Here is a 24,902-nt window from a genome sequence, read left to right as displayed (position 1 = left end):
ATCTCAAAAGGAGTCGCTCTCCACAGGAAAGGCGAGAGGAACTCCAGGGTCGTGCCACCATTCCAAGAGTCCCCCAGATGTGTCAGTCCATTCCAGAGGAACCTGTTTTCCCTGCACTGCCTTGACGTTCAAGCCGAGGATCGACTCCCACCACGTGTGCACGTGGGACAGCCCTGTGGGAAAGCCTCGTGGGAAAGCCTCGTGGGAAAGACTCGAGGGAAAACCATAGATCCTTTGATCCACGCGGCGGACTGCGTGACACTGCTGCTACAGCTCTGGAGGAAAGCGCAAGTGCATGCCCGCATTCGAGACGAGGACTGACTCCCCTGGGGAGACTCCAGAAGTACCCCAAGATCCATGTCAGCACTGGAGAGGAATCCTCAGGTTCCGGCCCCGACTCCACACAAGGTCTTAGGCCCCGGCATCGACGGGAGAGGAATCCCGAAAGGCCCCCGAGGAACTCGCATGGGGACTGGCCTTTCCTGAGGCCACCAGAGCGGGTCCCTGAGGTCCCCGTCGTAAGTCGAGAGCACCTGCCGCAACTCGAGAAAATCCAGGAGGTTTTGCCCTCCAGGCGAGATGAGGCCCATTTCCGCTGAGGCTTCTTGAGGCCAATCACATCTAACAACTGGAACTTCCAAAGGGTCCTTCACACCCTTGCTGCAACTCAAGAAGTTCCCCGACATACCCGTCTGCACTCGAGAGGAAGCACGTGGTGTCCCGCACACATCCAGGGGAGCCCCGTTTCCGCCTCCTAGCTCGAGATGAGGGATCCTTTCCCTGTTTCGTAGGGAAAGAATTCCCGGCGTTCCCGTCTCATCTCAAGAGGAGGCGCTCTCCACAGGAAAGGAGAGAGGAACTCCAGGGTCATGCCACCATTCCAAGAGTCCCCCAGATGTGTCAGTCCATTCCAGAGGAACCTGTTTTCCCTGCACTGCCTTGACGTTCAAGCCGAGGATCGACTCCCACCACGTGTGCTCGTGGGACAGCCCTGGGGGAAAGCCTCGTGGGAAAGCCTCGTGGGAAAGACTCGAGGGAAAACCATACATCCTTTGATCCAAGCGGCGGACTGCGTGACACTGCTGCTACCGCTCTGGAGGAAAGCGCAAGTGCATGCCCGCATTCGAGATGAGGACTGACTCCCCTGGGGAGACTCCAGAAGTACCCCAAGATCCATGACAGCACTGGAGAGGAATCCTCAGGTTCCGGCCCCGACCCCACACAAGGTCTTAGGCCCCGGCATCGACGGGAGAGGAATCCCGAGAGGCCCCCGAGGAACTCGCATGGGGACTGGCCTTTCCTGAGGCCACCAGAGCGGGTCCCTGAGGTCCCCGTCGTAAGTCGAGAGCACCTGCCACAACTCGAGAAAATCCAGGAGGTTTTGCCCTCCAGGCGATATGAGGCCCATTTCCGCTGAGGCTTCTCGAGGCCAATCAAGTCTAACCACTGGAACTTCTAAACGGTCCTTCACACCCTTGCTGCAACTCAAGAAGTTCCCCGACACACCCGTCTCCACTCGAGAGGAAGCACGTGGGGTCCCGCACACATCCAGGGGAGCCCCGTTTCCGCCTCCTAGCTCGAGATGAGGGATCCTTTCCCTGTTTCGTAGGGAAAGAATTCCCGGCGTTCCCGTCGCATCTCAAGAGGAGGCGCTCTCCACAGGAAAGGCGAGAGGAACTCCAGGGTCGTGACAGCATTCCAAGAGTCCCCCAGATGTGTCAGTCCATTCCAGAGGAAACTGTTTTCCCTGCACTGCCTTGACGTTCAAGCCGAGGATCGACTCCCACCACGTGTGCACGTGGGACAGCCCTGTGGGAAAGCCTCGTGGGAAAGCCTCGTGGGAAAGACTCGAGGGAAAACCATAGACCCTTTGATCCACGCGGCGGACTGCGTGACACTGCTGCTACCGCTCTGGAGGAAAGCGCAAATGCATGCCCTCATTCGAGACGAGGACTGACTCCCCTGGGGAGACTCCAGAAGTACCCCAAGATCCATGTCAGCACTGGAGAGGAATCCTCAGGTTCCGGCCCCGACTCCACACAAGGTCTTCGGCCCCGGCATCGACGGGAGAGGAATCCCGAGAGGCCCCCGAGGAACTCGCATGGGGACTGGCCTTTCATGAGGCCACCAGAGCGGGTCCCTGAGGTCCCCGTCGTAAGTCGAGAGCACCTGCCGCAACTCGAGAAAATCCAGGAGGTTTGGCCCTCCAGGCGAGATGAGGCCCATTTCCGCTGAGGCTTCTCGAGGCCAATCACATCTAACCACTGGAACTTCCAAAGGGTCCTTCACACCCTTGCTGCAACTCAAGAAGTTCCCCGACATACCCGTCTCCACTCGAGAGGAAGCACGTGGGGTCCCGCACACATCCAGGGGAGCCCCGTTTCCGCCTCCTAGCTCGAGATGAGGGATCCTTTCCCTGTTTCGTAGGGAAAGAATTCCCGGCGTTCCCGTCGCATCTCAAGAGGAGGCGCTCTCCACAGGAAAGGCGAGAGGAACTCCAGGGTCGTGCCACCATTCCAAGAGTCCCCCAGATGTGTCAGTACATTCCAGAGGAACCTGTTTTCCCTGCACTGCCTTGACGTTCAATCCGAGGATCGACTCCCACCACGTGTGCACGTGGGACAGCCCTGTGGGAAAGCCTCGTGGGAAAGCCTCGTGGGAAAGACTCGAGGGAAAACCATAGATCCTTTGATCCACGCGGCGGACTGCGTGACACTGCTGCTACCGCTCTGGAGGAAAGCGCAAGTGCATGCCCGCATTCGAGACGAGGACTGACTCCCCTGGGGAGACTCCAGAAGTACCCCAAGATCCATGTCAGCACTGGAGAGGAATCCTCAGGTTCCGGCCCCGACTCCACACAAGGTCTTAGGCCCCGGTATCGACGGGAGAGGTATCCCGAGAGTTCCCCGAGGAACTCGCATGGGGACTGGCCTTTCCTGAGGCCACCAGAGCGGGTCCCTGAGGTCCCCGTCGTAAGTCGAGAGCACCTGCCGCAACTCGAGAAAATCCAGGAGGCTTTACCCTCCAAGCGAGATGAGGCCCATTTCCGCTGAGGCTTCTCGAGGCTAATCACGTCTAACCACTGGAACTTCCAAAGGGTCCTTCACACCCTTGCTGCAACTCAAGAAGTTCCCCAACATACCCGTCTCCACTCGAGATGAAGCACGTGGGTCCCGCACACATCCAGGGGAGCCCCGTTTCCGCCTCCTAGCTAGAGATGAGGGATCCTTTCCCTGTTTCGTAGGGAAAGAATTCCCGGCGTTCCCGTCGCATCTCAAGAGGAGGCGCTCTCCACAGGAAAGGCGAGAGGAACTACAGGGTCGTGCCACCATTCCAAGAGTCCCCCAGATGTGTCAGTCCATTCCAGAGGAACCTGTTTTCCCTGCACTGCCTTGACGTTCAAGCCGAGGATCGACTCCCACCACGTGTGCACGTGGGACAGCCCTGTGGGAAAGCCTCGTGGGAAAGCCTCGTGGGAAAGACTCGAGGGAAAACCATAGATCCTTTGATCCACGCAGCGGACTGCGTGACACTGCTGCTACCGCTCTGGAGGAAAGCGCAAGTGCATGCCCGCATTCGAGACGAGGACTGACTCCCCTGGGGAGACTCCAGAAGTACCCCAAGATCCATGTCAGCACTGGAGAGGAATCCTCAGGTTCCGGCCCCGACTCCACACAAGGTCTTAGGCCCCGGCATCGACGGGAGAGGAATCCCGAGAGGCCCCCGAGGAACTCGCATGGGGACTGGCCTTTCCTGAGGCCACCAGAGCGGGTCACTGAGGTCCCCGTCGTAAGTCGAGAGCACCTGCCACAACTCAAGAAAATCCAGGAGGTTTTGCCCTCCAGGCGAGATGAGGCCCATTTTCGCTGAGGCTTCTCGAGGCCAATCACATCTAACCAATGGAACTTCCAAAGGTTCCTTCACACCCTTGCTGCAACTCAAGAAGTTCCCCGACATACCCGTCTGCACTCGAGAGGAAGCACGTGGTGTCCCGCACACATCCAGGGGAGCCCCGTTTCCGCCTCCTAACTCGAGATGAGGGATCCTTTCCCTGTTTCGTAGGGAAAGAATTCCCGGCGTTCCCGTCGCATCTCAAGAGGAGGCGCTCTCCACAGGAAAGGAGAGAGGAACTCCAGGGTCATGCCACCATTCCAAGAGTCCCTCAGATGTGTCAGTCCATTCCAGAAGAACCTGTTTTCCCTGCACTGTCTTGACGTTCAAGCCGAGGGTCTACTCCCAACACGTATGCTCGTGGGCCAGCCCTGTGGGAAAGCCTCGTGGGAAAGCCTCGTGGGAAAGACTCGAGGGAAAACCATAGATCCCTTGATCCACGCGGCGGACTGCGTGACACTGCTGCTACCGCTCTGGAGGAAAGCGCAAGTGCATGCCCGCATTCGAGACGAGGACTGACTCCCCTGGGGAGAATCCAGAAGTACACCAAGATCCATGTCAGCACTGGAGAGGAATCCTCTGGTTCCGGCCCCGACTCCACACAAGGTCTTAGGCCCCGGCATCGACGGGAGAGGAATCCCGAGAGGCCCCCGAGGAACTCGCATGGGGACTGGCCTTTCCTGAGGCCACCAGAGCGCGTTCCTGAGGTCCCCATCGTAAGTCGAGAGCACCTGCCGCAACTCGAGAAAATCCAGGAGGTTTTGCCCTCCAGGCGAGATGAGGCCCATTTCCGCTGAGGCTTCTCGAGGCCAATCACATCTAACCACTGGAACTTCCACAGGGTCCTTCACACCCTTGCTGCAACTCAAGAAGTTCCCCGACATACCCGTCTGCACTCGAGAGGAAGCACGAGGTGTCCTGAACACATCCAGGGGAGCACCGTTTCCGCCTCCTAGCTCGAGATGAGGGATCCTTTCCCTGTTTCGTAGGGAAAGAATTCCCGGCGTTCCCGTCGCATCTCAAGAGGAGGCGCTCTCCACAGGAAAGGCGAGAGGAACTCCAGTGTCGTGCCACCATTCCAAGAGTCCCCCAGATGTGTCAGTCCATTCCAGAGGAACCTGTTTTCCCTGCACTGCCTTGACATTCAAGCCGAGGATCGACTCCCACCACGTGTGCGCGTGGGACAGCCCTGTGGGAAAGCCTCGTGGGAAAGCCTCGTGGGAAAGACTCGAGGGAAAACCATAGATCCTTTGATCCACGCGGTGGACTGCGTGACACTGCTGCTACCGCTCTGGAGGAAAGCGCAAGTGCATGCCCGCATTCGAGACGAGGACTGACTCCCCTGGGGAGACTCCAGAAGTACCCCAAGATCCTTGTCAACACTGGAGAGGAATCCTCAGGTTCCGGCCCCGACTCCACACAAGGTCTTAGGCCCCGGCATCGACGGGAGAGGAATCCCGAGAGGCCCTCGAGGAACTCGCATGGGGACTGGCCTTTCCTGAGGCCACCAGAGCGGGTCCCTGAGGTCCCCGTCGTAAGTCGAGAGCACCTGCCGCAACTCGAGAAAATCCAGGAGGTTTTGCCCTCCAGGCGAGATGAGGCCCATTTCCGCTGAGGCTTCTCGAGGCTAATCACGTCTAACCACTGGAACTTCCAAAGGGTCCTTCACACCCTTGCTGCAACTCAAGAAGTTCCCCGACATACCCGTCTCCACTCGAGAGGAAGCACGTGGGTCCCGCACACATCCAGGGGAGTCCCGTTTCTGCCTCCTAGCTCGAGATGAGGGATCCTTTCACTGTTTCGTAGGGAAAGAATTCCCGGCGTTCCCGTCGCATCTCAAGAGGAGGCGCTCTCCACAGGAAAGGCGAGAGGAACTCCAGGGTCGTGCCACCATTCCAAGAGTCCCCCAGATGTGTCAGTCCATTCCAGAGGAACCTGTTTTCCCTGCACTGCCTTGACGTTCAAGCCGAGGATCGACTCCCACCACCTGTGCACGTGGGACAGCCCTGTGGGAAAGCCTCGTGGGAAAGCCTCGTGGGAAAGACTCGAGGGAAAAACATAGATCCTTTGATCCACGCGGCGGACTGCGTGACACTGCTGCTACCGCTCTGGAGGAAAGCGCAAGTGCATGCCCGCATTCGAGACGAGGACTGACTCCCCTGGGGAGACTCCAGAAGTACCCCAAGATCCATGTCAGCACTGGAGAGGAATCCTCAGGTTCCGGCCCCGACTCCACACAAGGTCTTAGGCCCCGGTATCGACGGGAGAGGTATCCCGAGAGTTCCCCGAGGACCTCGCATGGGGACTGGCCTTTCCTGAGGCCACCAGAGCGGGTCCCTGAGGTCCCCGTCGTAAGTCGAGAGCACCTGCCGCAACTCGAGAAAATCCAGGAGGTTTTGCCCTCCAGGCGAGATGAGGCCCATTTCCGCTGAGGCTTTTTGAGGCCAATCACGTCTAACCACTGGAACTTCCAAAGGGTCCTTCACACCCTTGCTGCAACTCAAGAAGTTCCCCGACATACCCGTCTCCACTCGAGAGGAAGCATGTGGTGTCCCGCACACATCCAGGGGAGCCCCGTTTCCGCCTCCTAGCTCGAGATGAGGTATCCTTTCCCTGTTTCGTAGGGAAAGAATTCCCGGCGTTCCCGTCGCATCTCAAGAGGAGGCGCTCTCCACAGGAAAGGCGAGAGGAACTCCAGGGTCGTGCCACCATTCCAAGAGTCCCCCAGATGTGTCAGTCCATTCCAGAGGAACCTGTTTTCCCTGCACTGCCTTGACGTTCAAGCCGAGGATCGACTCCCACCACGTGTGCACGTGGGACAGCCCTGTGGGAAAGCCTCGTGGGAAAGCCTCGTGGGAAAGACTCGAGGGAAAACCATAGATCCTTTGATCCACGCGGCGGACTGCGTGACACTGCTGCTACCGCTCTGGAGGAAAGCGCAAGTGCATGCCCGCATTCGAGACAAGGACTGACTCCCCTGGGGAGACTCCAGAAGTACCCCAAGATCCAGGTCAGCACTGGAGAGGAATCCTCAGGTTCCGGCCCCGACTCCACACAAGGTCTTAGGCCCCAGCATAGAAGGGAGAGGAATCCCGAGACGCCCCCGAGGAACTCGCATGGGGACTGGCCTTTCCTGAGGCCACCAGAGCGGGTCCCTGAGGTCCCCGTCGTAAGTCGAGAGCACCTGCCGCAACTCGAGAAAATCCAGGAGGTTTTGCCCTCCAGGCGAGATGAGGCCCATTTCCGCTGAGGCTTCTCGAGGCCAATCACGTCTAACCACTGGAACTTCCAAAGGGTCCTTCACACCCTTGCTGCAACTCAAGAAGTTCCCCGACATACCCGTCTCCACTCGAGAGGAAGCATGTGGTGTCCCGCACACATCCAGGGGAGCCCCGTTTCCGCCTCCTAGCTCGAGATGAGGGATCCTTTCCCTGTTTCGTAGGGAAAGAATTCCCGGCGTTCCCGTCGCATCTCAAGAGGAGGCGTTCTCCACAGGAAAGGCGAGAGGAACTCCAGGGTCGTGCCACCATTCCAAGAGTCCCCCAGATGTGTCAGTCCATTCCAGAGGAACCTGTTTTCCCTGCACTGCCTTGACGTTCAAGCCGAGGATCGACTCCCACCACGTGTGCACGTGGGACAGCCCTGTGGGAAAGCCTCGTGGGAAAGCCTCGTGGGAAAGACTCGAGGGAAAACCATAGATCCTTTGATCCACGCGGCGGACTGCGTGACACTGCTGCTACCGCTCTGGAGGAAAGCGCAAGTGCATGCCCGCATTCGAGACGAGGACTGACTCCCCTGGGGAGACTCCAGAAGTACCCCAAGATCCATGTCAGCACTGGAGAGGAATCCTCAGGTTCCGGCCCCGACTCCACACAAGGTCTTAGGCCCCGGCATCGACCGGAGAGGAATCCCGAGACGCCCCCCAGGAACTCGTATGGGGACTGGCCTTTCCTGAGGCCACCAGAGCGGGTCCCTGAGGTCCCCGTCGTAAGTCGAGAGCACCTGCCACAACTCGAGAAAATCCAGGAGGTTTTGCCCTCCAGGCGAGATGAGGCCCATTTCCGCTGAGGCTTCTCGAGGCCAATCACATCTAACCACTGGAACTTCCAAAGGGTCCTTCACACCATTGCTGCAACTCAACAAGTTCCCCGACATACCCGTCTCCACTCGAGAGGAAGCACGTGGGTCCCGCACACATCCAGGGGAACCCCGTTTCCGCCTCCCAGCTCGAGATGAGGGATCCTTTCCCTGTTTCGTAGGGAAAGAATTCCCGACGTTCCCGTCGCATCTCAAGAGGAGCGCTCTCCACAGGAAAGGCGAGAGGAACTCCAGGGTCGTGCCACCATTCCAAGAGTCCCCCAGATGTGTCAGTCCATTCCAGAGGAACCTGTTTTCCCTGCACTGCCTGGACGTTCAAGCCGAGGATCGACTCCCACCACGTGTGCACGTGGGACAGCCCTGTGGGAAAGCCTCGTGGGAAAGCCTCGTGGGAAAGACTCGAGGGAAAACCATAGATCCTTTGATCCACGCGGCGGACTGCGTGACACTGCTGCTACCGCTCTGGAGGAAAGCTCAAGTGCATGCCCGCATTCGAGACGAGGACTGACTCCCCTGGGGAGACTCCAGAAGTACCCCAAGATCCATGTCAGCAGTGGAGAGGAATCCTCAGGTTCCGGCCCCGACTCCACACAAGGTCTTAGGCCCCGGCATCGACCGGAGAGGAATCCCGAGACGCCCCCGAGGAACTCGCATGGGGACCGGCCTTTCCTGAGGCCACCAGAGCGGGTCCCTGAGGTCCCCGTCGTAAGTCGAGAGCACCTGCCACAACTCGAGAAAATCCAGGAGGTTTTGCCCTCCAGGCGAGATGAGGCCCATTTCCGATGAGGCTTCTCGAGGCCAATCACATCTAACCACTGGAACTTCCAAAGGGTCCTTCACACCCTTGCTGCAACTCAAGAAGGTCCCCGACATACCCGTCTCCACTCGAGAGGAAGCACGTGGGGTCCCGAACACATCCAGGGGAGCCCCGTTTCCGCCTCCTAGCTCGAGATGAGGGATCCTTTCCCTGTTTCGTAGGGAAAGAATTCCCGGCGTTCCCGTCGCATCTCAAGAGGAGGCGCTCTCCACAGGAAAGGCGAGAGGAACTCCAGGGTCGTGCCACCATTCCAACAGTCCCCCAGATGTGTCAGTCCATTCCAGAGGAACCTGTTTTCCCTGCACTGAATTGACGTTCAAGCCGAGGATCGACTCCCACCACGTGTGCACGTGGGACAGCCCTGTGGGAAAGCCTCGTGGGAAAGATTCGAGGGAAAACCATAGATCCTTTGATCCACGCGGCGGACTGCGTGACACTGCTGCTACCGCTCTGGAGGAAAGCGCAAGTGCATGCCCGCATTCGAGACGAGGACTGACTCCCCTGGGGAGACTCCAGAAGTACCCCAAGATCCATGTCAGCACTGGAGAGGAATCCTCAGGTTCCGGCCCCGACTCCACACAAGGTCTTAGGCCCCGGCATCGACGGGAGAGGAATCCCGAGAGGCCCCCGAGGAACTCGCATGGGGACTGGCTTTTCCTGAGGCTACCAGATCGGGTCCCTGAGGTCCCCGTCGTAAGTCGAGAGCACCTGCCGCAACTCGAGAAAATCCAGGAGGTATTGCCCTCCAGGCGAGATGAGGCCCATTTCCGCTGAGGCTTCTCGAGGCCAATCACATCTAACCACTGGAACTTCCAAAGGGTCCTTCACACCATTGCTGCAACTCAAGAAGTTCCCCGACATACCCGTCTCCATTCGAGAGGAAGCAAGTGGTGTCCCGCACACATCCAGGGGAGCCCCGTTTCGCCTCCTAGCTCGAGATGAGGGATCCTTTCCCTGTTTCGTAGGGAAAGAATTCCCGGCGTTCCCGTCGTATCTCAAGAGGAGGCGCTCTCCACAGGAAAGGCGAGAGGAACTCTAGGGTCGTGCCACCATTCCAAGAGTCCCCCAGATGTGTCAGTCCATTCCAGAGGAACCTGTTTTCCCTGCACTGCCTTGACGTTCAAGCCGAGGATCCACTCCCACCACGTGTGCACGTGGGACAGCCCTGTGGGAAAGCCTCGTGGGAAAGCCTCGTGGGAAAGACTCGAGGGAAAACCATAGATCCTTTGATCCACGCGGCGGACTGCGTGACACTGCTGCTACCGCTCTGGAGGAAAGCGCAAGTGCATGCCCGCATTCGAGACAAGGACTGACTCCCCTGGGGAGACTCCAGAAGTACCCCAAGATCCATGTCAGCACTGGAGAGGAATCCTCAGGTTCCGGCCCCCACTCCACACAAGAACTTAGGCCCCGGCATCGACGGGAGAGGAATCCCCAGAGGCCCCCGAGGAACTCGCATGGGGACTGGCCTTTCCTGAGGCCACCAGAGCGGGTCCCTGAGGTCCCCGTCGTAAGTTGAGAGCACCTGCCGCAACTCGAGAAAATCCAGGAGGTTTTGCCCTCCAGGCGAGATGAGGCCCATTTCCGCTGAGGCTTCTCGAGGCTAATCACGTCTAACCACTGGAACTTCCAAAGGGTCCTTCACACCCTTGCTGCAACTCAAGAACTTCCCCGACATACCCGTCTCCACTCGAGAGGAAGCACGTGGGGTCCCGCACACATCCAGGGGAGCCCCGTTTCCGCCTCCTAGCTCGAGATGAGGGATCCTTTCCCTGTTTCGTAGGGAAAGAATTCCCGGCGTTCCCGTCGCATCTCAAGAGGAGGCGCTCTCCACAGTAAAGGGGAGAGGAACTCCAGGGTCGTGCCACCATTCCAAGAGACCCCCAGATGTGTCAGTCCATTCCAGAGGACCCTGTTTTCCCTGCACTGCCTTGACGTTCAAGCCGAGGATCGAGTCCCACCACGTGTGCACGTGGGACAGCCCTAAGGGAAAGCCTCGTGGGAAAGCCTCGTGGGAAAGACTCGAGGGAAAACCATAGATCCTTTGATCCATTGGGCGGACTGCGTGACACTGCTGCTACCGCTCTGGAGGAAAGCGCAAGTGCATGCCCGCATTCGAGACGAGGACTGACTCCCCTGGGGAGACTCCAGAAGTACCCCAAGATCCATGTCAGCACTGGAGAGGAATCCTCAGGTTCCGGCCCCGACTTCACACAAGGTCTTAGGCCCCGGCATCGACGGGAGAGGAATCCCGAGAGGCCCCCGAGGAACTCGCATGGGGACTGGCCTTTCCTGAGGCCACCAGAGCGGGTCCCTGAGGTCCCCGTCGTAAGTCGAGAGCACCTGCCGCAACTCGAGAAAATCCAGGAGGTTTTGCCCTCCAGGCGAGATGAGGCCCATTTCCGCTGAGGCTTCTCGAGGCTAATCACGTCTAACCACTGGAACTTCCAAAGGGTCCTTCACACCCTTGCTGCAACTCAAGAAGTTCCCCGACCTACCCGTCTCCACTCGAGAGGAAGCACGTGGGGTCCCGCACACATCCAGGGGAGCCCCGTTTCCGCCTCCTAGCTCGAGATGAGGGATCCTTTCCCTGTTTCGTAGGGAAAGAATTCCCGGCGTTCCCGTCGCATCTCAAGAGGAGGCCCTCTCCACAGGAAAGGCGAGATTAACTCCAGGGTCGTGCCACCATTCCAACAGTCCCCCAGATGTGTCAGTCCATTCCAGAGGAACCTGTTTTCCCTGCACTGCCTTGACGTTCAAGCCGAGGATCGACTCCCACCACGTGTGCACGTGGGACAGCCCTGTGGGAAAGCCTCGTGGGAAAGCCTCCTGGGAAAGACTCGAGGGAAAACCATAGATCCTTTGATCCACGCGGCGGACTGCGTGACACTGCTGCTACCGCTCTGGAGGAAAGCGCAAGTGCATGCCCGCATTCGAGACGAAGACTGACTCCCCTGGGGAGACTCCAGAAGTACCCCAAGATCCATGTCAGCACTGGAGAGGAATCCTCAGGTTCCGACCCCGACTCCACACAAGGACTTAGGCCCCGGCATCGACGGGAGAGGAATCCCCAGAGGCCCCCGAGGAACTCGCATGGGGACTGGCCTTTCCTGAGGCCACCAGAGCGGGTCCCTGAGGTCCCCGTCGTAAGTCGAGAGCACCTGCCGCAACTCGAGAAAATCCAGGAGGTTTTGCCCTCCAGGCGAGATGAGGCCCATTTCCGCTGAGGCTTCTCGAGGCCAATCACATCTAACCACTGGAACTTCCAAAGGGTCCTTCACACCCTTGCTGCAACTCAAGAACTTCCCCGACTTACCCGTCTGCACTCGAGAGGAAGCACGTGGTGTCCCGCACACATCCAGGGGAGCCCCGTTTCCGCCTCCTAGCTCGAGATGAGGGATCCTTTCCCTGTTTCGTAGGGAAAGAATTCCCGGCGTTCCCGTCGCATCTCAAGAGGAGGCGCTCTCCACAGGAAAGGCGAGAGGAACTCCAGGGTCATGCCACCATTCCAAGAGTCCCCCAGATGTGTCAGTCCATTCCAGAGGAACCTGTTTTCCCTGCACTGCCTTGACGTTCAAGCCGAGGATCGACTCCCACCACGTGTGCACGTGGGACAGCCCTGTGGGAAAGCCTCGTGGGAAAGCCTCGTGGGAAAGACTCGAGGGAAAACCATAGATCCTTTGATCCACGCGGCGGACTGCGTGACACTGCTGCTACCGCTCTGGAGGAAAGCGCAAGTGCATGCCCGCATTCGAGACGAGGACTGACTCCCCTGGGGAGACTCCAGAAGTACCCCAAGATCCATGTCAGCACTGGAGAGGAATCCTCAGGTTCCGGCCCCGACTCCACACAAGGTCTTAGGCCCCGGCATCGACGGGAGAGGAATCCCGAGAGGCCCCCGAGGAACTCGCATGGGGACTGGCCTTTCCTGAGGCCACCAGAGCGGGTCCCTGAGGTCCCCGTCGTAAGTCGAGAGCACCTGCCGCAACTCGAGAAAATCCAGGAGGTTTTGCCCTCCAGGCGAGATGAGGCCCATTTCCGCTGAGGCTTCTCGAGGCCAATCACATCTAACCACTGGAACTTCCATAGGGTCCTTCACACCATTGCTGCAACTCAAGAAGTTCCTCGACCTACCCGTCTCCACTCGAGAGGAGGCACGTGGGGTCCCGCACACATCCAGGGGAGCCCCGTTTCCGCCTCCTAGCTCGAGATGAGGGATCCTTTCCCTGTTTCGTAGGGAAAGAATTCCCGGCGTTCCCGTCGCATCTCAAGAGGAGGCGCTCTCCACAGATAAGGCGAGAGGAACTCCAGGGTCGTGCCACCATTCCAAGAGTCCCCCAGATGTGTCAGTCCATTCCAGAGGAACCTGTTTTCCCTGCACTGCCTTGACGTTCAAGCCGAGGATCGACTCCCACCTCGTGTGCACGTGGGACAGCCCTGTGGGAAAGCCTCGTGGGAAAGCCTCGTGGGAAACACTCGAGGGAAAACCATAGATCCTTTGATCCACGAGGCGGACTGCGTGACACTGCTGCTACCGCTCTGGAGGAAAGCGCAAGTGCATGCCCGCATTCGAGACGAAGACTGACTCCCCTGGGCAGACTCCAGAAGTACCCCAAGATCCATGTCAGCACTGGAGAGGAATCCTCAGGTTCCGGCCCCGACTCCACACAAGGACTTAGGCCCCGGCATCGACGGGAGAGGAATCCCGAGAGGCCCCCGAGGAACTCGCATGGGGACTGGCTTTTCCTGAGGCTACCAGATCGGGTCCCTGAGGTCCCCGTCGTAAGTCGAGAGCACCTGCCGCAACTCGAGAAAATCCAGGAGGTATTGCCCTCCAGGCGAGATGAGGCCCATTTCCGCTGAGGCTTCTCGAGGCCAATCACATCTAACCACTGGAACTTCCAAAGGGTCCTTCACACCATTGCTGCAACTCAAGTAGTTCCCCGACATACCCGTCTCCATTCGAGAGGAAGCAAGTGGTGTCCCGCACACATCCAGGGGAGCCCCGTTTCGCCTCCTAGCTCGAGATGAGGGATCCTTTCCCTGTTTCGTAGGGAAAGAATTCCCGGCGTTCCCGTCGCATCTCAAGAGGAGGCGCTCTCCACAGGAAAGGCGAGAGGAACTCCAGGGTCGTGCCACCATTCCAAGAGTCCCCCAGATGTGTCAGTCCATTCCAGAGGAACCTGTTTTCCCTGCACTGCCTTGACGTTCAAGCCGAGGTTCGACTCCCACCACGTGTGCACGTGGGACAGCCCTGTGGGAAAGCCTCGTGGGAAAGCATCCTGGGAAAGACTCGAGGGAATACCATAGATCCTTTGATCCACGCGGCGGACTGCGTGACACTGCTGCTTCCGCTCTGGAGGAAAGCGCAAGTGCATGCCCGCATTCGAGACGAGGACTGACACCCCTGGGGAGACTCCAGAAGTACCCCAAGATCCATGTCAGCACTGGAGAGGAATCCTCAGGTTCCGGCCCCGACTCCACACAAGGTCTTAGGGCCCGGCATCGACGGGAGAGGAATCCCGAAAGGCCCCCGAGGAACTCGCATGGGGACTGGCCTTTCCTGAGGCCACCAGAGCGGGTCCCTGAGGTCCCCGTCGTAAGTCGAGAGCACCTGCCGCAACTCGAGAAAATCCAGGAGGTTTTGCCCTCCAGGCGAGATGAGGCCCATTTCCGTTGAGGCTTCTTGAGGCCAATCACATCTAACAACTGGAACTTCCAAAGGGTCCTTCACACCCTTGCTGCAACTCAAGAAGTTCCCCGACATACCCGTCTGCACTCGAGAGGAAGCACGTGGTGTCCCGCACACATCCAGGGGAGCCCCGTTTCCGCCTCCTAGCTCGAGATGAGGGATCCTTTCCCTGTTTCGTAGGGAAAGAATTCCCGGCGTTCCCGTCGCATCTCAAGAGGAGGCGCTCTCCACAGGAAAGGAGAGAGGAACTCCAGGGTCATGCCACCATTCCAAGAGTCCCCCAGATGTGTCAGTCCATTCCAGAGGAACCTGTTTTCCCTGCACTGCCTTGACGTTCAAGCCGAGGATCGACTCCCACCACGTGTGCTCGTGGGACAGCCCTGGGGGAAAGCCTCGTGGGAAAGCCTCGTGGGAAAGACTCGAGGGAAAACCATACATCCTTTGATCCAAGCGGCGGACTGCGTGACACTGCTGCTACCGCTCTGGAGGAAAGCGCAAGTGCATGCCCGCATTCGAGATGAGGACTGACTCCCCTGGGGAGACTCCAGAAGTACCCCAAGATCCATGACAGCACTGGAGAGGAATCCTCAGGTTCCGGCCCCGACCCCACACAAGGTCTTAGGCCCCGGCATCGACGGGAGAGGAATCCCGAGAGGCCCCCGAGGAACTCGCATGGGGACTGGCCTTTCCTGAGGCCACCAGAGCGGGTCCCTGAGGTCCCCGTCGTACGTCGAGAGCACCTGCCACAACTCGAGAAAATCCAGGAGGTTTTGCCCTCCAGGCGAGATGAGGCCCATTTCCGCTGAGGCTTCTCGAGGCCAATCAAGTCTAACCACTGGAACTTCTAAACGGTCCTTCACACCCTTGCTGCAACTCAAGAAGTTCCCCGACACACCCGTCTCCACTCGAGAGGAAGCACGTGGGGTCCCGCACACATCCAGGGGAGCCCCGTTTCCGCCTCCTAGCTCGAGATGAGGGATCCTTTCCCTGTTTCGTAGGGAAAGAATTCCCGGCGTTCCCGTCGCATCTCAAGAGGAGGCGCTCTCCACAGGAAAGGCGAGAGGAACTCCAGGGTCGTGACAGCATTCCAAGAGTCCCCCAGATGTGTCAGTCCATTCCAGAGGAAACTGTTTTCCCTGCACTGCCTTGACGTTCAAGCCGAGGATCGACTCCCACCACGTGTGCACGTGGGACAGCCCTGTGGGAAAGCCTCGTGGGAAAGCCTCGTGGGAAAGACTCGAGGGAAAACCATAGACCCTTTGATCCACGCGGCGGACTGCGTGACACTGCTGCTACCGCTCTGGAGGAAAGCGCAAATGCATGCCCTCATTCGAGACGAGGACTGACTCCCCTGGGGAGACTCCAGAAGTACCCCAAGATCCATGTCAGCACTGGAGAGGAATCCTCAGGTTCCGGCCCCGACTCCACACAAGGTCTTCGGCCCCGGCATCGACGGGAGAGGAATCCCGAGAGGCCCCCGAGGAACTCGCATGGGGACTGGCCTTTCATGAGGCCACCAGAGCGGGTCCCTGAGGTCCCCGTCGTAAGTCGAGAGCACCTGCCGCAACTCGAGAAAATCCAGGAGGTTTGGCCCTCCAGGCGAGATGAGGCCCATTTCCGCTGAGGCTTCTCGAGGCCAATCACATCTAACCACTGGAACTTCCAAAGGGTCCTTCACACCCTTGCTGCAACTCAAGAAGTTCCCCGACATACCCGTCTCCACTCGAGAGGAAGCACGTGGGGTCCCGCACACATCCAGGGGAGCCCCGTTTCCGCCTCCTAGCTCGAGATGAGGGATCCTTTCCCTGTTTCGTAGGGAAAGAATTCCCGGCGTTCCCGTCGCATCTCAAGAGGAGGCGCTCTCCACAGGAAAGGCGAGAGGAACTCCAGGGTCGTGCCACCATTCCAAGAGTCCCCCAGATGTGTCAGTACATTCCAGAGGAACCTGTTTTCCCTGCACTGCCTTGACGTTCAATCCGAGGATCGACTCCCACCACGTGTGCACGTGGGACAGCCCTGTGGGAAAGCCTCGTGGGAAAGCCTCGTGGGAAAGACTCGAGGGAAAACCATAGATCCTTTGATCCACGCGGCGGACTGCGTGACACTGCTGCTACCGCTCTGGAGGAAAGCGCAAGTGCATGCCCGCATTCGAGACGAGGACTGACTCCCCTGGGGAGACTCCAGAAGTACCCCAAGATCCATGTCAGCACTGGAGAGGAATCCTCAGGTTCCGGCCCCGACTCCACACAAGGTCTTAGGCCCCGGTATCGACGGGAGAGGTATCCCGAGAGTTCCCCGAGGAACTCGCATGGGGACTGGCCTTTCCTGAGGCCACCAGAGCGGGTCCCTGAGGTCCCCGTCGTAAGTCGAGAGCACCTGCCGCAACTCGAGAAAATCCAGGAGGCTTTACCCTCCAAGCGAGATGAGGCCCATTTCCGCTGAGGCTTCTCGAGGCTAATCACGTCTAACCACTGGAACTTCCAAAGGGTCCTTCACACCCTTGCTGCAACTCAAGAAGTTCCCCAACATACCCGTCTCCACTCGAGAGGAAGCACGTGGGTCCCGCACACATCCAGGGGAGCCCCGTTTCCGCCTCCTAGCTAGAGATGAGGGATCCTTTCCCTGTTTCGTAGGGAAAGAATTCCCGGCGTTCCCGTCGCATCTCAAGAGGAGGCGCTCTCCACAGGAAAGGCGAGAGGAACTACAGGGTCGTGCCACCATTCCAAGAGTCCCCCAGATGTGTCAGTCCATTCCAGAGGAACCTGTTTTCCCTGCACTGCCTTGACGTTCAAGCCGAGGATCGACTCCCACCACGTGTGCACGTGGGACAGCCCTGTGGGAAAGCCTCGTGGGAAAGCCTCGTGGGAAAGACTCGAGGGAAAACCATAGATCCTTTGATCCACGCAGCGGACTGCGTGACACTGCTGCTACCGCTCTGGAGGAAAGCGCAAGTGCATGCCCGCATTCGAGACGAGGACTGACTCCCCTGGGGAGACTCCAGAAGTACCCCAAGATCCATGTCAGCACTGGAGAGGAATCCTCAGGTTCCGGCCCCGACTCCACACAAGGTCTTAGGCCCCGGCATCGACGGGAGAGGAATCCCGAGAGGCCCCCGAGGAACTCGCATGGGGACTGGCCTTTCCTGAGGCCACCAGAGCGGGTCACTGAGGTCCCCGTCGTAAGTCGAGAGCACCTGCCACAACTCAAGAAAATCCAGGAGGTTTTGCCCTCCAGGCGAGATGAGGCCCATTTTCGCTGAGGCTTCTCGAGGCCAATCACATCTAACCAATGGAACTTCCAAAGGTTCCTTCACACCCTTGCTGCAACTCAAGAAGTTCCCCGACATACCCGTCTGCACTCGAGAGGAAGCACGTGGTGTCCCGCACACATCCAGGGGAGCCCCGTTTCCGCCTCCTAACTCGAGATGAGGGATCCTTTCCCTGTTTCTTAGGGAAAGAATTCCCGGCGTTCCCGTCGCATCTCAAGAGGAGGCGCTCTCCACAGGAAAGGAGAGAGGAACTCCAGGGTCATGCCACCATTCCAAGAGTCCCTCAGATGTGTCAGTCCATTCCAGAAGAACCTGTTTTCCCTGCACTGTCTTGACGTTCAAGCCGAGGGTCTACTCCCAACACGTATGCTCGTGGGCCAGCCCTGTGGGAAAGCCTCGTGGGAAAGCCTCGTGGGAAAGACTCGAGGGAAAACCATAGATCCCTTGATCCACGCGGCGGACTGCGTGACACTGCTGCTACCGCTCTGGAGGAAAGCGCAAGTGCATGCCCGCATTCGAGACGAGGACTGACTCCCCTGGGGAGAATCCAGAAGTACACCAAGATCCATGTCAGCACTGGAGAGGAATCCTCAGGTTCCGTCCCCGACTCCACACAAGGTCTTAGGCCCCGGCATCGACGGGAGAGGAATCCCGAGAGGCCCCCGAGGAACTCGCATGGGGACTGGCCTTTCCTGAGGCCACCAGAGCGCGTTCCTGAGGTCCCCATCGTAAGTCGAGAGCACCTGCCGCAACTCGAGAAAATCCAGGAGGTTTTGCCCTCCAGGCGAGATGAGGCCCATTTCCGCTGAGGCTTCTCGAGGCCAATCACATCTAACCACTGGAACTTCCACAGGGTCCTTCACACCCTTGCTGCAACTCAAGAAGTTCCCCGACATACCCGTCTGCACTCGAGAGGAAGCACGAGGTGTCCTGAACACATCCAGGGGAGCACCGTTTCCGCCTCCTAGCTCGAGATGAGGGATCCTTTCCCTGTTTCGTAGGGAAAGAATTCCCGGCGTTCCCGTCGCATCTCAAGAGGAGGCGCTCTCCACAGGAAAGGCGAGAGGAACTCCAGTGTCGTGCCACCATTCCAAGAGTCCCCCAGATGTGTCAGTCCATTCCAGAGGAACCTGTTTTCCCTGCACTGCCTTGACATTCAAGCCGAGGATCGACTCCCACCACGTGTGCGCGTGGGACAGCCCTGTGGGAAAGCCTCGTGGGAAAGCCTCGTGGGAAAGACTCGAGGGAAAACCATAGATCCTTTGATCCACGCGGTGGACTGCGTGACACTGCTGCTACCGCTCTGGAGGAAAGCGCAAGTGCATGCCCGCATTCGAGACGAGGACTGACTCCCCTGGGGAGACTCCAGAAGTACCCCAAGATCCTTGTCAACACTGGAGAGGAATCCTCAGGTTCCGGCCCCGACTCCACACAAGGTCTTAGGCCCCGGCATCGACGGGAGAGGAATCCCGAGAGGCCCTCGAGGAACTCGCATGGGGACTGGCCTTTCCTGAGGCCACCAGAGCGGGTCCCTGAGGTCCCCGTCGTAAGTCGAGAGCACCTGCCGCAACTCGAGAAAATCCAGGAGGTTTTGCCCTCCAGGCGAGATGAGGCCCATTTCCGCTGAGGCTTCTCGAGGCTAATCACGTCTAACCACTGGAACTTCCAAAGGGTCCTTCACACCCTTGCTGCAACTCAAGAAGTTCCCCGACATACCCGTCTCCACTCGAGAGGAAGCACGTGGGTCCCGCACACATCCAGGGGAGTCCCGTTTCTGCCTCCTAGCTCGAGATGAGGGATCCTTTCACTGTTTCGTAGGGAAAGAATTCCCGGCGTTCCCGTCGCATCTCAAGAGGAGGCGCTCTCCACAGGAAAGGCGAGAGGAACTCCAGGGTCGTGCCACCATTCCAAGAGTCCCCCAGATGTGTCAGTCCATTCCAGAGGAACCTGTTTTCCCTGCACTGCCTTGACGTTCAAGCCGAGGATCGACTCCCACCACCTGTGCACGTGGGACAGCCCTGTGGGAAAGCCTCGTGGGAAAGCCTCGTGGGAAAGACTCGAGGGAAAAACATAGATCCTTTGATCCACGCGGCGGACTGCGTGACACTGCTGCTACCGCTCTGGAGGAAAGCGCAAGTGCATGCCCGCATTCGAGACGAGGACTGACTCCCCTGGGGAGACTCCAGAAGTACCCCAAGATCCATGTCAGCACTGGAGAGGAATCCTCAGGTTCCGGCCCCGACTCCACACAAGGTCTTAGGCCCCGGTATCGACGGGAGAGGTATCCCGAGAGTTCCCCGAGGACCTCGCATGGGGACTGGCCTTTCCTGAGGCCACCAGAGCGGGTCCCTGAGGTCCCCGTCGTAAGTCGAGAGCACCTGCCGCAACTCGAGAAAATCCAGGAGGTTTTACCCTCCAAGCGAGATGAGGCCCATTTCCTCTGAGGCTTCTCGAGGCTAATCACGTCTAACCACTGGAACTTCGAAAGGGTCCTTCACACCCTTGCTGCAACTCAAGAAGTTCCCCGACATACCCGTCTCCACTCGAGATGAAGCACGTGGGTCCCGCACACATCCAGGGGAGCCCCGTTTCCGCCTCCTAGCTCGAGATGAGGGATCCTTTCCCTGTTTCGTAGGGAAAGAATTCCCGGCGTTCCCGTCGCATCTCAAGAGGAGGCGCTCTCCACAGGAAAGGCGAGAGGAACTCCAGGGTCGTGCCACCATTCCAAGAGTCCCCCAGATGTGTCAGTCCATTCCAGAGGAACCTGTTTTCCCTGCACTGCCTTGACGTTCAAGCCGAGGATCCACTCCCACCACGTGTGCACGTGGGACAGCCCTGTGGGAAAGCCTCGTGGGAAAGCCTCATGGGAAAGACTCGAGGGAAAACCATAGATCCTTTGATCCACGCGGCGGACTGCGTGACACTGCTGCTACCGCTCTGGAGGAAAGCGCAAGTGCATGCCCGCATTCGAGACGAGGACTGACTCCCCTGGGGAGACTCCAGAAGTACCCCAAGATCCATGTCAGCACTGGAGAGGAATCCTCAGGTTCCGGCCCCGACTCCACACAAGGTCTTAGGCCCCGGCATCGACGGGAGAGGAATCCCGAGAGGCCCCCGAGGAACTCGCATGGGGACTGGCCTTTCCTGAGGCCACCAGAGCGGGTCCCTGAGGTCCCCGTCGTAAGTCGAGAGCACCTGCCGCAACTCGAGAAAATCCAGGAGGTTTTGCCCTCCAGGCGAGATGAGGCCCATTTTCGCTGAGGCTTCTCGAGGCCAATCACATCTAACCAATGGAACTTCCAAAGGTTCCTTCACACCCTTGCTGCAACTCAAGAAGTTCCCCGACATACCCGTCTGCACTTGAGAGGAAGCACGTGGTGTCCCGCACACATCCAGGGGAGCCCCGTTTCCGCCTCCTAACTCGAGATGATGGATCCTTTCCCTGTTTCGTAGGGAAAGAATTCCCGGCGTTCCCGTCGCATCTCAAGAGGAGGCGCTCTCCACAGGAAAGGAGAGAGGAACTCCAGGGTCATGCCACCATTCCAAGAGTCCCCCAGATGTGTCAGTCCATTCCAGAAGAACCTGTTTTCCCTGCACTGTCTTGACGTTCAAGCCGAGGGTCGACTCCCACCACGTGTGCTCGTGGGACAGCCCTGTGGGAAAGCCTCGTGGGAAAGCCTCGTGGGAAAGACTCGAGGGAAAACCATAGATCCCTTGATCCACGCGGCGGACTGCGTGACACTGCTGCTACCGCTCTGGAGGAAAGCGCAAGTACATGCCCGCATTCGAGACGAGGACTGACTCCCCTGGGGAGAATCCAGAAGTACACCAAGATCCATGTCAGCACTGGAGAGGAATCCTCAGGTTCCGGCCCCGACTCCACACAAGGTTTTAGGCCCCGGCATTGACGGGAGAGGAATCCCGAGAGGCCGCCGAGGAACTCGCATGGGGACTGGCCTTTCCTGAGGCCACCAGAGCGGTTCCGTGAGGTCCCCGTCGTAATTCGAGAGCACCTGCCGCAACTCGAGAAAATCCAGGAGGTTTTTGCCCTCCAGGCGAGATGAGGCCCATTTCCGCTGAGGCTTCTCGAGGCCAATCACATCTAACCACTGGAACTTCCAAAGGGTCCTTCACACCCTTGCTGCAACTCAAGAAGTTCCCCGACATACCCGTCTCCACTCGAGAGGAAGCACGTGGTGTCCCGCACACATCCAGGGGAGCCCCGTTTCCGCCTCCTAGCTCGAGATGAGGGATCCTTTCCCTGTTTCGTAGGGAAAGAATTCCCGGCGTTCCCGTCGCATCTCAAGAGGAGGCGCTCTCCACAGGAAAGGCGAGAGGAACTCCAGGGTCGTGCCACCATTCCAAGAGTCCCCCAGATGTGTCAGTCCATTCCAGAGGAACCTGTTTTCCCTGCACTGACTTGACGTTCAAGCCGAGGATCGACTCCCACCACGTGTGCACGTGGGACAGCCCTGTGGGAAAGCCTCGTGGGAAAGCCTCGTGGGAAAGACTCGAGGGAAAACCATAGATCCTTTAATCCACACGGAGGACTGCGTGACACTGCTGCTACCGCTCTGGAGGAAAGCGCAAGTGCATGCCCACATTCGACACGAGGACTGACTCCCCTGGGGAGACTCCAGAAGTACCCCAAGATCCATGTCAGCACTGGAGAGGAATCCTCAGGTTCCGGCCCCGACTCCACACAAGGTCTTAGGCCCCGGCATCGACGGGAGAGGAATCCCGAGAGGCCGCCGAGGAACTCGCATGGGGACTGGCCTTTCCTGAGGCCACCAGAGCGGTTCCCTGTGGTCCCCGTCGTAATTCGAGAGCACCTGCCGCAACTCGAGAAAATCCAGGAGGTTTTGCCCTCCAGGCGAGATGAGGCCCATTTCCGCTGAGGCTTTTCGAGGCCAATCACATCTAACCACTGGAACTTCCAAAGGGTCCTTCACACCCTTGCTGCAACTCAAGAAGTTCCCCGACATACCCGTCTCCACTCGAGAGGAAGCACGTGGGGTCCCGCACACATCCAGGGGAGCCCCGTTTCCGCCTCCTAGCTCGAGATGAGGGATCCTTTCCCTGTTTCGTAGGGAAAGAATTCCCGGCGTTCCTGTCGCATCTCAAGAGGAGGCGCTCTCCACAGGAAAGGCGAGAGGAACTCCAGGGTCGTGCCACCATTCCAAGAGTCCCCCAGATGTGTCAGTCCATTCCAGAGGAACCTGTTTTCCCTGCACTGACTTGACGTTCAAGCCGAGGATCGACTCCCACCACGTGTGCACGTGGGACAGCACTGTGGGAAAGCCTCGTGGGAAAGCCTCGTGGGAAAGACTCGAGGGAAAACCATAGATCCTTTGATCCACGCGGCGAACTGAGTGACACTGTTGCTACCGCTCTGGAGGAAAGCGAAAGTGCATGCCAGCATTCGAGACGAGGACTGACTCCCCTGGGGAGACTCCAGAAGTACCCCAAGATCCATGTCAGCACTGGAGAGGAATCCTCAGGATCCGGCCCCGACTCCACACAAGGTCTTAGGCCCCGGCATAGACGGGAGAGGAATCCCGAGACGCCCCCGAGGAACTCGCATGGGGACTGGCCATTCCTGAGGCCACCAGAGCGGGTCCCTGAGGTCCCCGTCGTAAGTCGAGAGCACCTGCCGCAACTCGAGAAAATCCAGGAAGTTTTGCCCTCCAGGCGACATGAGGCCCATTTCCGCTGAGGCTTCTCGAGGCCTATCACATCTAACCACTGGAACTTCCAAGGGGTCCTTCACACCCTTGCTGCAACTCAAGAAGTTCCCCGACATACCCGTCTCCACTCGAGAGGAAGCACGTGGGGTCCCGCACATATCCAGGGGAGCCCCGTTTCCGCCTCCTAGCTCGAGATGAGGGATCCTTTCCCTGTTTCGTAGAGAAAGATTTCCCGACGTTCCCGTCGCATCTCAAGAGGAGCGCTCTCCACAGGAAAGGCGAGAGGAACTCCAGGGTCGTGCCACCATTCCAAGAGTCCCCCAGATGTGTCAGTCCATTCCAGAGGAACCTGTTTTCCCTGCACTGCCTGGACGTTCAAGCCGAGGATCGACTCCCACCACGTGTGCACGTGGGACAGCCCTGTGGGAAAGCCTCGTGAGAAAGCCTCGTGGGAAAGACTCGAGGGAAAACCATAGATCCTTTGATCCACGCGGCGGACTGCGTGACACTGCTGCTACCGCTCTGGAGGAAAGCGCAAGTGCATGCCCGCATTCGAGACGAGGACTGACTCCCCTGGGGAGACTCCAGAAGTACCCCAAGATCCATGTCAGCACTGGAGAGGAATCCTCAGGTTCCGGCCCCGACTCCACACAAGGTCTTAGGCCCCGGCATCGACGGGAGAGGAATCCCGAGATGCCCCCGAGGAACTCTCATGGGGACTGGCCTTTCCTGAGGCCACCAGAGCGGGTCCCTGAGGCCACCAGAGAGGGTCCCTGAGGTCCCCGTCGTAAGTCGAGAGCACCTGCCGAAACTCGAGAAAATCCAGGAGGTTTTGCCCTCCAGGCGAGATGAGGCCCATTTCCGCTGAGGCTTTTTGAGGCCAATCACGTCTAACCACTGGAACTTCCAAAGGGTCCTTCACACCCTTGCTGCAACTCAAGAAGTTCCCCGACATACCCGTCTCCACTCGAGAGGAAGCATGTGGTGTCCCGCACACATCCAGGGGAGCCCCGTTTCCGCCTCCTAGCTCGAGATGAGGTATCCTTTCCCTGTTTCGTAGGGAAAGAATTCCCGGCGTTCCCGTCGCATCTCAAGAGGAGGCGCTCTCCACAGGAAAGGCGAGAGGAACTCCAGGGTCGTGCCACCATTCCAAGAGTCCCCCAGATGTGTCAGTCCATTCCAGAGGAACCTGTTTTCCCTGCACTGCCTTGACGTTCAAGCCGAGGATCGACTCCCACCACGTGTGCACGTGGGACAGCCCTGTGGGAAAGCCTCGTGGGAAAGCCTCGTGGGAAAGACTCGAGGGAAAACCATAGATCCTTTGATCCACGCGGCGGACTGCGTGACACTGCTGCTACCGCTCTGGAGGAAAGCGCAAGTGCATGCCCGCATTCGAGACAAGGACTGACTACCCTGGGGAGACTCCAGAAGTACCCCAAGATCCAGGTC

The sequence above is a fragment of the Ovis canadensis genome, chromosome 14 (genome assembly GCF_042477335.2).
Source record: "Ovis canadensis isolate MfBH-ARS-UI-01 breed Bighorn chromosome 14, ARS-UI_OviCan_v2, whole genome shotgun sequence".
NCBI classification, from domain to species: domain Eukaryota; kingdom Metazoa; phylum Chordata; class Mammalia; order Artiodactyla; family Bovidae; genus Ovis; species Ovis canadensis.
This window is presented reverse-complemented; position numbering follows the sequence as displayed.